Genomic DNA, 9,585 nt, shown 5'->3' with positions numbered 1-9,585 from the left:
ATTGTAAGTTTGGTCTTGGTGAAGAATTAACTACTCCTTTTTGTGATTGTACTGATAACTATACATTCTCTATGTGTTGATTTACGGTTTTTATATTTTAAATCTCTACGGAAATGACCCACAGTTTCCATCCCTTAACACCTCATAGTATCAGTAACTCCACAACCCTACCTAGTACGGTTCTTCCCTCATGCGTTTTGCAATATTTAGTAACTATCTACACAGGAGAACGTCGATCAGCTGCTTGAAGATCTCGCCTTTGGAGAAGACTGCTGAATTTACACTTGAAAATTTAAGTTTTACTAGCGTAGAAATTCAGATTACCTCAGAAAGCATTTCTACCCAACCCCACACCCTTATGAACAATATAAGAATAAATGGTTGACGTAATAATTATATTATTATAAATTTGTTTATTAAACAAACAAATTGTAATGTTTTTTTCATAGCCAAGCTATGCATGACTTCACACTAGACAAATGTTGCCAAGATGAATACATCTACATTTTCAATTAAGTAATGAATGAATGCATGTTGTTAATGACAACAATTAGGCTATATTTTATTGTACTGACAAAAACCACAGGAGACATGAATAAATGAGTAAAAAGAATAAATAAAATAACCATCCACAAAAATAAAATACAAGTACAACAAAACAGGGAACAAAGCTTTACTGTCAAACATTGTTCTGTTTTTGAAAGTTTTTTTTACAGACGGTTGAACCCACATCCGGTCCATCAGGGTCCCTCACCGCTTGCAGTCAGACTGAATCCGATCATGGATGGTAGACACAGAGACATCGAGCTTGTCCTTGCCTGATTGTGCACAGAGAGGATCTGAGGAAAGACCAGGATGAGGTCCCTGAACCACACATCCTGGAAAAGAGCAGGAGAACAAATGCAGGACAATCTGACTGCTGCTGTGTCTGCTCCAAACAATCCGTGTGCTGCTCTCTTGAGCACCACTAACTGTTAAAACATTTACACAGAGTAAACGCTTTTATCTCATGTTGTCAGCCATTCTTTTATTGCTGACGCTCGCAATTTAATAAGTAATACCCATATTTTTACAATTCTGCATGCTATTTGGTTTGATAAAGTTGTACGCGTATTTACTTCTGTGGTGTAGTGAACTGGACTGGTCAGCAGAAGGGTGCTGGATCAATCTCCGCAGCTGTCACAACCGCTGTCTTTACTCCAGGTGGCTCCAGAGGGATTGGGGTCCCTGTAAAAGAGTACTGTAAGTCACTTTAGATAAAAGTGTCTGCCAAATGAATACATGTTAATGTGATTTTTGTAGGTTTTTTTTGTCTTGGGCAACAAACGCTCAATAAAGCTGCTTATTTCTTAAAGTTTTTTTCTTCAAGGTACATACATTATATATTAATTCATGCATATATTTCATATAGTTTCTATTTGGGGGCTTTAAAGGGTTAGTAAAACCTAAACATCTTAACATATACATATAAATTCAGTCATTATTTTACTTGCCTCCATTATGTCCAGTCCTTCGTGTGTGGGTGTGTGTGTGTGTGTGTGTGTGTGTGTGTGTGCGGGTTTCCTGAACACAAAAGGAAATTTTGGTTGAAGTTCTCCTGCTGGTTTGTGTTCCCCCTACAGTATATCAGTAATGGAGCCTGACTTTTAGATTCTTCATGACATTATTGATGATGCTTTTGAAGCTTCTGAATCTCGGGTTTCATTGAATGACTGTTGTATGAACAGAAACCCAGCGGAACAAACTGACCAAAATCAAAGCCTTAGTGTCTTTTGGTCTTTCTCTGAGATGTACTCACGGATCTGGGCTCACTGAGAATGAAGAGACCACAGCCAGATATGGTACTGATGAGAAAACACGGGACAGATCCAGTGATGGAGCGTCTCACCCATGACACTCGACCATTTCCAGGTTGCTGCTGTGGTCTTCTCCATCCTCAGTGCACACAGCAGTCTGCAGACATTCAGATTCCTGCAAAGATAACAAAGCGCAAACAAAAGCAGTCATTTTAACACCACAATGTCATTACATTCTGTATTAGAAGTAACAAAATTAGCTACTTGTAGAACTTTGGTTCGGTTTTCCCGTTTTCACAAATGCACACGGTCCACCTGCTCCACCACAAAGATCTGCATCAATGTACATCGATCAAGAATCAGACAAGTGCTGTAACTTAAATTACAATAATTAAAAAAGAACTACAACTTTAAGATTTAAAAGATGTTTTATTGAGGACTGAGTGTGACTCACGGAGAGCCTTTTGATGGCAGGATTCCTTGCTCAGTCTCTCTGCAGAAGATAAACACCCGTGTGTACTCAACTGTCCCTTTAACCATCCAGGACAAAGAGTCAGTCTCCTCTGTGTTTATCTGTGATTATTACATTTACATGTTCAGGTAGTTGCTGATGTCTTGATACTCATCTTTATCCCACACAATTGGTCCCTCAATTTATTAATAACATTAGTGTCAAATGAAATAGGATAATTATGTGTACTTACTCTAGGTAGATTAATTTATTTACATTATCTTACATTAATCTAAAGCAGTGTTAACAAAGTGAAATCTAAATAAATGAAGCACACATTACATCTCTATTTAGTCTGTTCATGTTGTGATTTGCTCCTCGGCAATCTCTTAGAACAAATTTTCCTGTCTTATATTAGATAGACATTTAAATCGTCTTTAAAATGTAACAAGGTTTCTGTAAATCCAACTTTGGAGACAAACGTGCTTACTGGAGCCCGCTGTTCGCTATCCATAATTAAAACATGTTTGTTACAAAAAAAAATTACAAATAGGGCGTCAACGTACTGCGCTAGAATCTCACACCTGAGCAAGACAACCAGTTAACTCTTGCAGGTTAGCGCGAGTAATCTGATTATGCACATATGGGACCGTTCTGTTTAGCGCCCAAGGTGCATTTACACGCACGCCTTGTCACTGAGGGGGATCCGAGTTACAGAAAGATCTCCGTTTTTTTTTTGAGGACCAACATACATAGGATAACATTTTACCCGTTTGAGCTTTGCATGTAAGACTATATACTGTGAACATTATCCCACCAACAATTTAATAGTCACTTGGGAAAGGAAGTAAAACAGCACGAATATTAACAATGCAGATGCAAATAATACTTTCAACTGAATTTTTTGGCATCATTACTCCAGTCACACAATCCTTCAAATCCTTTTAACACTCTATTTTCTACAAAAAACATTTAGTGTTATTATTATCATTAGTAGGTTATTTATTATTATTAATGTTGAAAGAGCTGAAATATTTATTTTTCAGTTTTTAGGGGGGATAAATGTTAAAACAGCAGTGTTTGTTACATTTGTTACAGTTACATTGATTGGTGCATTTATATTATTTACATCAAGCTTTTGAATGGTATAATGTGTAATATGTTATTGAAACTTCATATATTTCAACCATAAACACTCTATTGAAATTAAGTACTTATTCACAAAGTATGTTCTTTTTACGCAACTCAATGACTCCCCAGCAGGAAGAGACGCCCAACTACTTTGCTCGCGGCACATCCCATCATTGGTTCTCTTTAGCAGTTCAGCTACCGTACTTACTGTTAGGAGTAACTGAATAACTTGGGATATTGGTTTAATTTAAGGTCAGAGGGAGTGTCAGTACATTTATAAACTGAATAACTTAAGTAATTTGTTTGTGATTAGTCGCGTGCATCTAAGAGATCGAACCATTTCAAATGATTCAGTTCGATTTGGTGAACTGGTTCAAGAAGATCCAAGTTAAATAGATCGACGTGTTACTTGTTTGTTCGCAATCTAGACATCACTAGACAAGACAAAACCTATAAAACCCATTACAAACAAGGCATCTTTATTCATCTTTACTGGGGTTCAAGCATATCCAAAATGGAGAATAGGCTCACAGAGAGACACAACACACATACACACAGACACTGAAATTAAATAATTAATCTAGTATATTAATACTCTATAAACATACACACACACACACACAAGCACACACACACAGACACATACACAGACATACATGCATACATATTTTGTTGCAGATATAGATATCTGAAATAAGTGATAGGTGACAAAACTTATTGTAAGTCTTCTGTTTTTAAGAATTAAAATGTTATTTTCAGGTTTCACCACTTGCCATAATCTGGCAAAAAATTGTAAAGACTGAGAGGAATATGTAGGTTTCTGGGTGAAGGTGGACTGTGAGCAGTCGATGGTAACTTTGACTAAATTGAGATTTAAAATGTATTAAATGCGGCATGTTTATAACATTATAACAATCACTAAGTACCAACCCTGAAGAGTACTGTTGGGTAGGTGTTGATTTAATAAGATCGGGCCCATGTAGTGGTCTTCGGCTGTGTCGAAATCGGAGTGGTGGTTTGAGGAAGAGTGGTGCAAGTCTCTCTTACAACCACTGTGTTTCTGACAACTGTTAGGTATGGGTACAGTGTTATTTTTTGCCCAAGCTCGCTTAGATTTTGCATGCTTGTTGAGAATGAAATTACTGAATCATTTTACAACCGTGAGAATGTGTGGTCTTTCTTTTCAGGATGGTTAGTGACTTTTGGGTACACAATGGAAAGAACCTAATATATATACAGGGTATTATAGTTTTATCAGTTTTTTTGTTTGTTTGTTTGTTTTTTAAAATAATTATTGACCTAGAGAGTCTAGAAAATAGTACTGCATTGATTTGGCTTGATTTTGTGATTAAATCTACCGATGACTAGTTCACAAAAGTATGTTTTGAAAATAGAGCTCACAACTTTACTTAAAAGTTTGATTGACAGTATAACAAAAAAAAACGATCTGTCGCTATAGGTAAAGTTGCTTCCGTGAGGTACAATGACGAATCCTATCATATTTATATTTAAGATATATTGTTTGTGTGAATATATGACCTTTTTTTTTTTTTGCTTTTTTGTTTTTTTGGCAAATTGGTGCCATTGTACTATATAAATTTTGTGTTTATTGAGGCCTTTTAAACTGTTATATACTGTTTAAACTATTATATTAATACTCCGTAAGCATGCTTACACATACACAGAGATAAGACACACACACATTGTGTTTGCAGATATAGTAATTTGAAATAAATTATAGATGACAATACTATTGCAGGTCTTCTCTTTTTAAGAGTTTATATGCCATTTTCAGATTTCAACTGTGCTAATCATAATCTTGCATAATTGTAAAACTGATTGTTCCCGGTATGAAGCCAATGGTAACTTTAGACGCAAGTGTGATTTCAATGTTATAACAGTGATTTTTAAATATCTAAGCACGAATCCATCAAAGCTCTGAACATCTACTGTTTATAGTTCGTTGAATTAGCCCATTAGTGGTCTTCCACTGCCAGTCCTGTGATTACAACTGCAATTTCATGCAATGTCTCATCCAACACTGGGTTTAACCTTTATTATCTATTGTATTGTTTTTTTTTTCCTTGCCCAATCTCTCTTAATATTGCATGCTTTTTTAGAATTAAATTATGCATCATTTTAGACAGTTCTGAGAGACATTGTGGGCTTTTTTTTTAGGATTTTAGGCGTTTGGGTACACAATGTAAAGAATATATTATAAAATGACCATTTGATAGCGGCGCAATTGCCAATGGTCAAACAAAAAAAATGCAATTAATTGACCTATAGAGTCGGGAGATATTACTGCGCTGACTTGATTGATGTTGAGTGTAAAACCCGACTAACTGCTGTTTTTTTTTTTTTTTTTTTTTTTTTTTTTTTTTTTTTAAATTACTACTTTTTTTTTTTTTTTTTTTTTTTTTTGAAAAAACCTCACCTAATTGAACTTTTGATTGACAGCATTGGTCACAGAGGCAAAGTTGTTCAGAATGAGGAGATCTATCATATGATATGAAGTTTTATTGTTTGTATGAATATATGAGCATTTTCAAGCAATTTACCATATAAATCTTGTGTTTTTGAAGCCTTTTTAACTGTTATAGCGCCAGCTATGGTCCAATCTCCATGAAACTTTGGATAATTGTTAAAAGTAATCTGTTACATGTTTTCACAAAGTTTCGGAAAGTTTCGGAGTTTTCATTTAATGTTTTATATCTAGCTCGCTTTTTTTTTATGAGATTCATGTGGCCTCACAACTCACTGTTCTAACATGACCGCCAGTAAGCTTTCCCCCACTCAATCTAGGTACAAAATTTAACATTTTTTTTTTTTTTTTTTGATTAATTATTGATCTAGTGAGTTCATAGATATTTACGGCAGTGGTTTAATTGTGAGATTGAGCAAAAAACCTAGGACTAAGTTCGGCAAAGTAAGGTTTTTAACATTTGTGAATATTTAAAGAACGTTTTGATTGACATTTTTAGTCTCCAGAGGCAAAGGTGTTCAGAATGAAGATGTCTAGCACCTGATATAAAGATCCTATTGTTGTGTGAAAATTAAACCGTTCTCACAATTTGAGGTCATTTTCAATTGCAAATAATGGTGTTTTTGGATGACCTTTTTGTACTGTAATAGTGCCACCTGTGGTGCGATCTCCATGAAATGTGGGTAGTGGGGTGGCGGTCTTACCCAACTATTACAATATCAAGAATCCCTATGTGCAAGCTCAATCCAGCAGTGTAGAGTCATCATTAACTGCCTAGAGCTTTGAAGGTGACACTAAAGTGTGCAAGGATATATTTCATTTGATTCATAGACCAATTTCGTGTTTTGCAAAATTAGCAAAAATTATGACTGTTATTCAGGCATTGTCTTCTCTTCCGGTACTGTTGTGAGTGCGACGCGCTGTGGCTGTTGGTACGACGCTGCTGACATGTTATCTTGTTATTGGGCGCCCAGAAAACATGTCAGCAGCGTTGTAAAGCTACACTCACACAGACCTGGGAAGAGAAGACCGTCTGACTAAATGTTGTCATTTTTGTATTTTTTGGACCAAATGTTATTTTCGATGCTTCAACAAATTCTAACTGACCCACTGAGTCACATGGACTACTTTGATGATGTTTTTTATCACCTTATCTGGACCTGGACATTATACCTTAGCATCTACATTTTCAATAGCGGAACAGAAAGCTCTGGACTACTCTAAAATATCTTAACTGTGTTCCGAAGTTGAATCGGAGGTCTTACTGGTTTGGATCGACAGGCAGGGTGATCCCATTAATGACATAATTCCCATTTTTGGCTGAAAACCCTAACCCCTGTTAAATGAACATTGCTTTGTCCACCGTCTTACGGTCACGTTCTAAGTGCTTGTTGGTTGTGAAAATGCAACGACAGGAACCATCGGCCCAGGGAAAACGTAAAAGTTCATGTGGGGTACGCCTACTGGAACTGAGCTAGTTCCTAAACTATGCAGTGCTAATGGGCTATTCTTCTTTCTTTTTTTCCCTCGGCTCGAGAATCATGAGTTTATAATCCCACACTGGTCTGAACTACCTCAGTTGTTGAGTTGAATAAAGTGTCCAAATCGAAAAAAAAAAACAAGACCATGGAGATACTGGGTTTGGGGGCCTGGTGGTGTGGTTTTCTGACGCACAACGCGTCTGGCAACTGAAATGAAAAAACCCCGGTTATTCCCCCCCCCAAAAACTGTGCCCGGATATAGAACTAAAGTTCTGTTGGTTGGGCTAATACCGTCTACACAGCACAAGGACATTTTAGTGTAAAGACTGCAGTTGTGCTACTTGTCTCAAATGGAAAGTAAATTCCACCTGAAAGAAACTGATGCAATTGCGTGTAAAGCCCTATTATTTTATGACAAGGGGAGGTTGCCAGTGGGTTGCTTAGACCCATAGTACTCTGCCTTTGCTCTCGAATTAAGGGAAAAAGGGCACAGACGACCTTATGCTGTATTTTGATATACCGCGGGATACACTAAAGGTTATGAGGTCTGTGTGTTTTTAGGCAGCCGGGAATTCTTGTATGCGCGTGCTGCTGAGCTTCTGCCCGAGGCTACCGTGCTGGGACGTGGGTTGGATGTCTTTTTTCTGCGACGCGTGCGAAGCGATTGGGAGGGTTAGTTTGTCATCGTGGTGTTCCCTAATTAAGTTTGGCGGTCCGCTGGTTGTTTTCCCAAACAAACGCTGTACCCCCATGTCCCGGTAGCGGGTAGAAGACAAGCAGACCATTATCTGTGCCCTTATGGTTATTAAATTATGTTGTATATGAAAGTGTCGTATTCGCCAGGGAGTCCCTGGGTTAATGTGACTAATTGGTTACTGGTCGCCCCGGCCGCTTGTACTGTCTGTGTGTTTGTAATCATGAGAGAGAGTGTGTGTGTGTGTGTAGGGCCTAGGGCAGGTTATTATCCTTTCATTGTGCCATTTTTTCATACTCAGCCAGAGTGGTTTTTGGCTCATAGTGAGTGACTTTGTTGGTGTGTATTGAAGTGTTTGTTGGATTTCACTGATGCCTTATGGATTTTTGTAATCTTGTGGTGTTTTGCTGTGAAATAAATTCATCAACTAAAAAACATCAACTAACTTTAAGGTGTTGAAACCATCTGCTGAATACCCTTCGTTGATTGCTTACGTTTTTAGGTAACTTGTGATTGGTCAAAATGCACTATTAACGATATGGCCGACACTCAGCGTATTCTGCTGCTTTGCCCTTTTGAGGTTTTAATATGAAGGTTATTTAGTATATAAGAATAATAAAACTACATTTGTATTCATTGAGGTTGGGTGGCTTGCGTCTCCTTGGCTACTTGGGCCAAAATAAATTTTGTACAGCAAGGAAACTGTCTGTCTTTTTCTCTACGCCGTTTTATTCGGAGTGTTACACATGCTTGTATATAAGATGCGTGCCAGTGCGTAAAGGACGACAGGAGACTACATGCTGCCGTGTGGGAATTAAAGGGATAGGTCCCATAAAATTTAATTTGGCCAACAACTATCGTAGCTTTTCTTGTGCTGAAACACAAAAGCATCGACTGAAGAATCTTGTAAAAAATCTGTGTAAGAAAAAAAATCCTTCAATAGCGTTTGTTTTGCAGAAAAGAAGCAAAACTAAGGCAGGTTTTTTATAAAGAGCAAACTTTTGTGACGTGTAGTACATGAAGGTATAACAAACAAATAATTTTATCATAACTCGTATTTTGGTCAGTGAATTATTTTTTTTCCCTTAATGTTATAAAAAACACCAAAAACACACAGAGAAAAATCACTCAATACTCTTGACGGAAAGACCTTTAATACAGTTTGCTTTAATAGGAATTCAAGGTATATAGTGTTTTATTTTTATATTGTTCATTACATTGTTTTTTAATGCTCCTGCTAAATACAACCTATTGACCCTGAAAATAAAACCAAACACTTTATTTTATTGGTATAATATCTGTATTTGTAATGTGTATCGTTGTTCTAATTTTTTAATAACAAAAGATACAGATGGGAGATCACGTGACCCATCGACAGCGATGGCCAGTGTTCTGAAAAATATTCGGTGTCTGATATTTTCCGGTGACGCTGGGCGAGCATACATGAATATTCATCGAGTTTCCTGTTTCGACGTTAAAGTGGCACTGAAAATATTGACTCTCGGATCACACACGCTCTGCGGATGACACACAAACTGTTTCAGAAT

This window comes from Cyprinus carpio, chromosome B3, assembly GCF_018340385.1.
Source record: "Cyprinus carpio isolate SPL01 chromosome B3, ASM1834038v1, whole genome shotgun sequence".
In the NCBI taxonomy this organism is placed as follows: domain Eukaryota; kingdom Metazoa; phylum Chordata; class Actinopteri; order Cypriniformes; family Cyprinidae; genus Cyprinus; species Cyprinus carpio.
Note: the sequence above shows the minus strand (reverse complement) of the source record.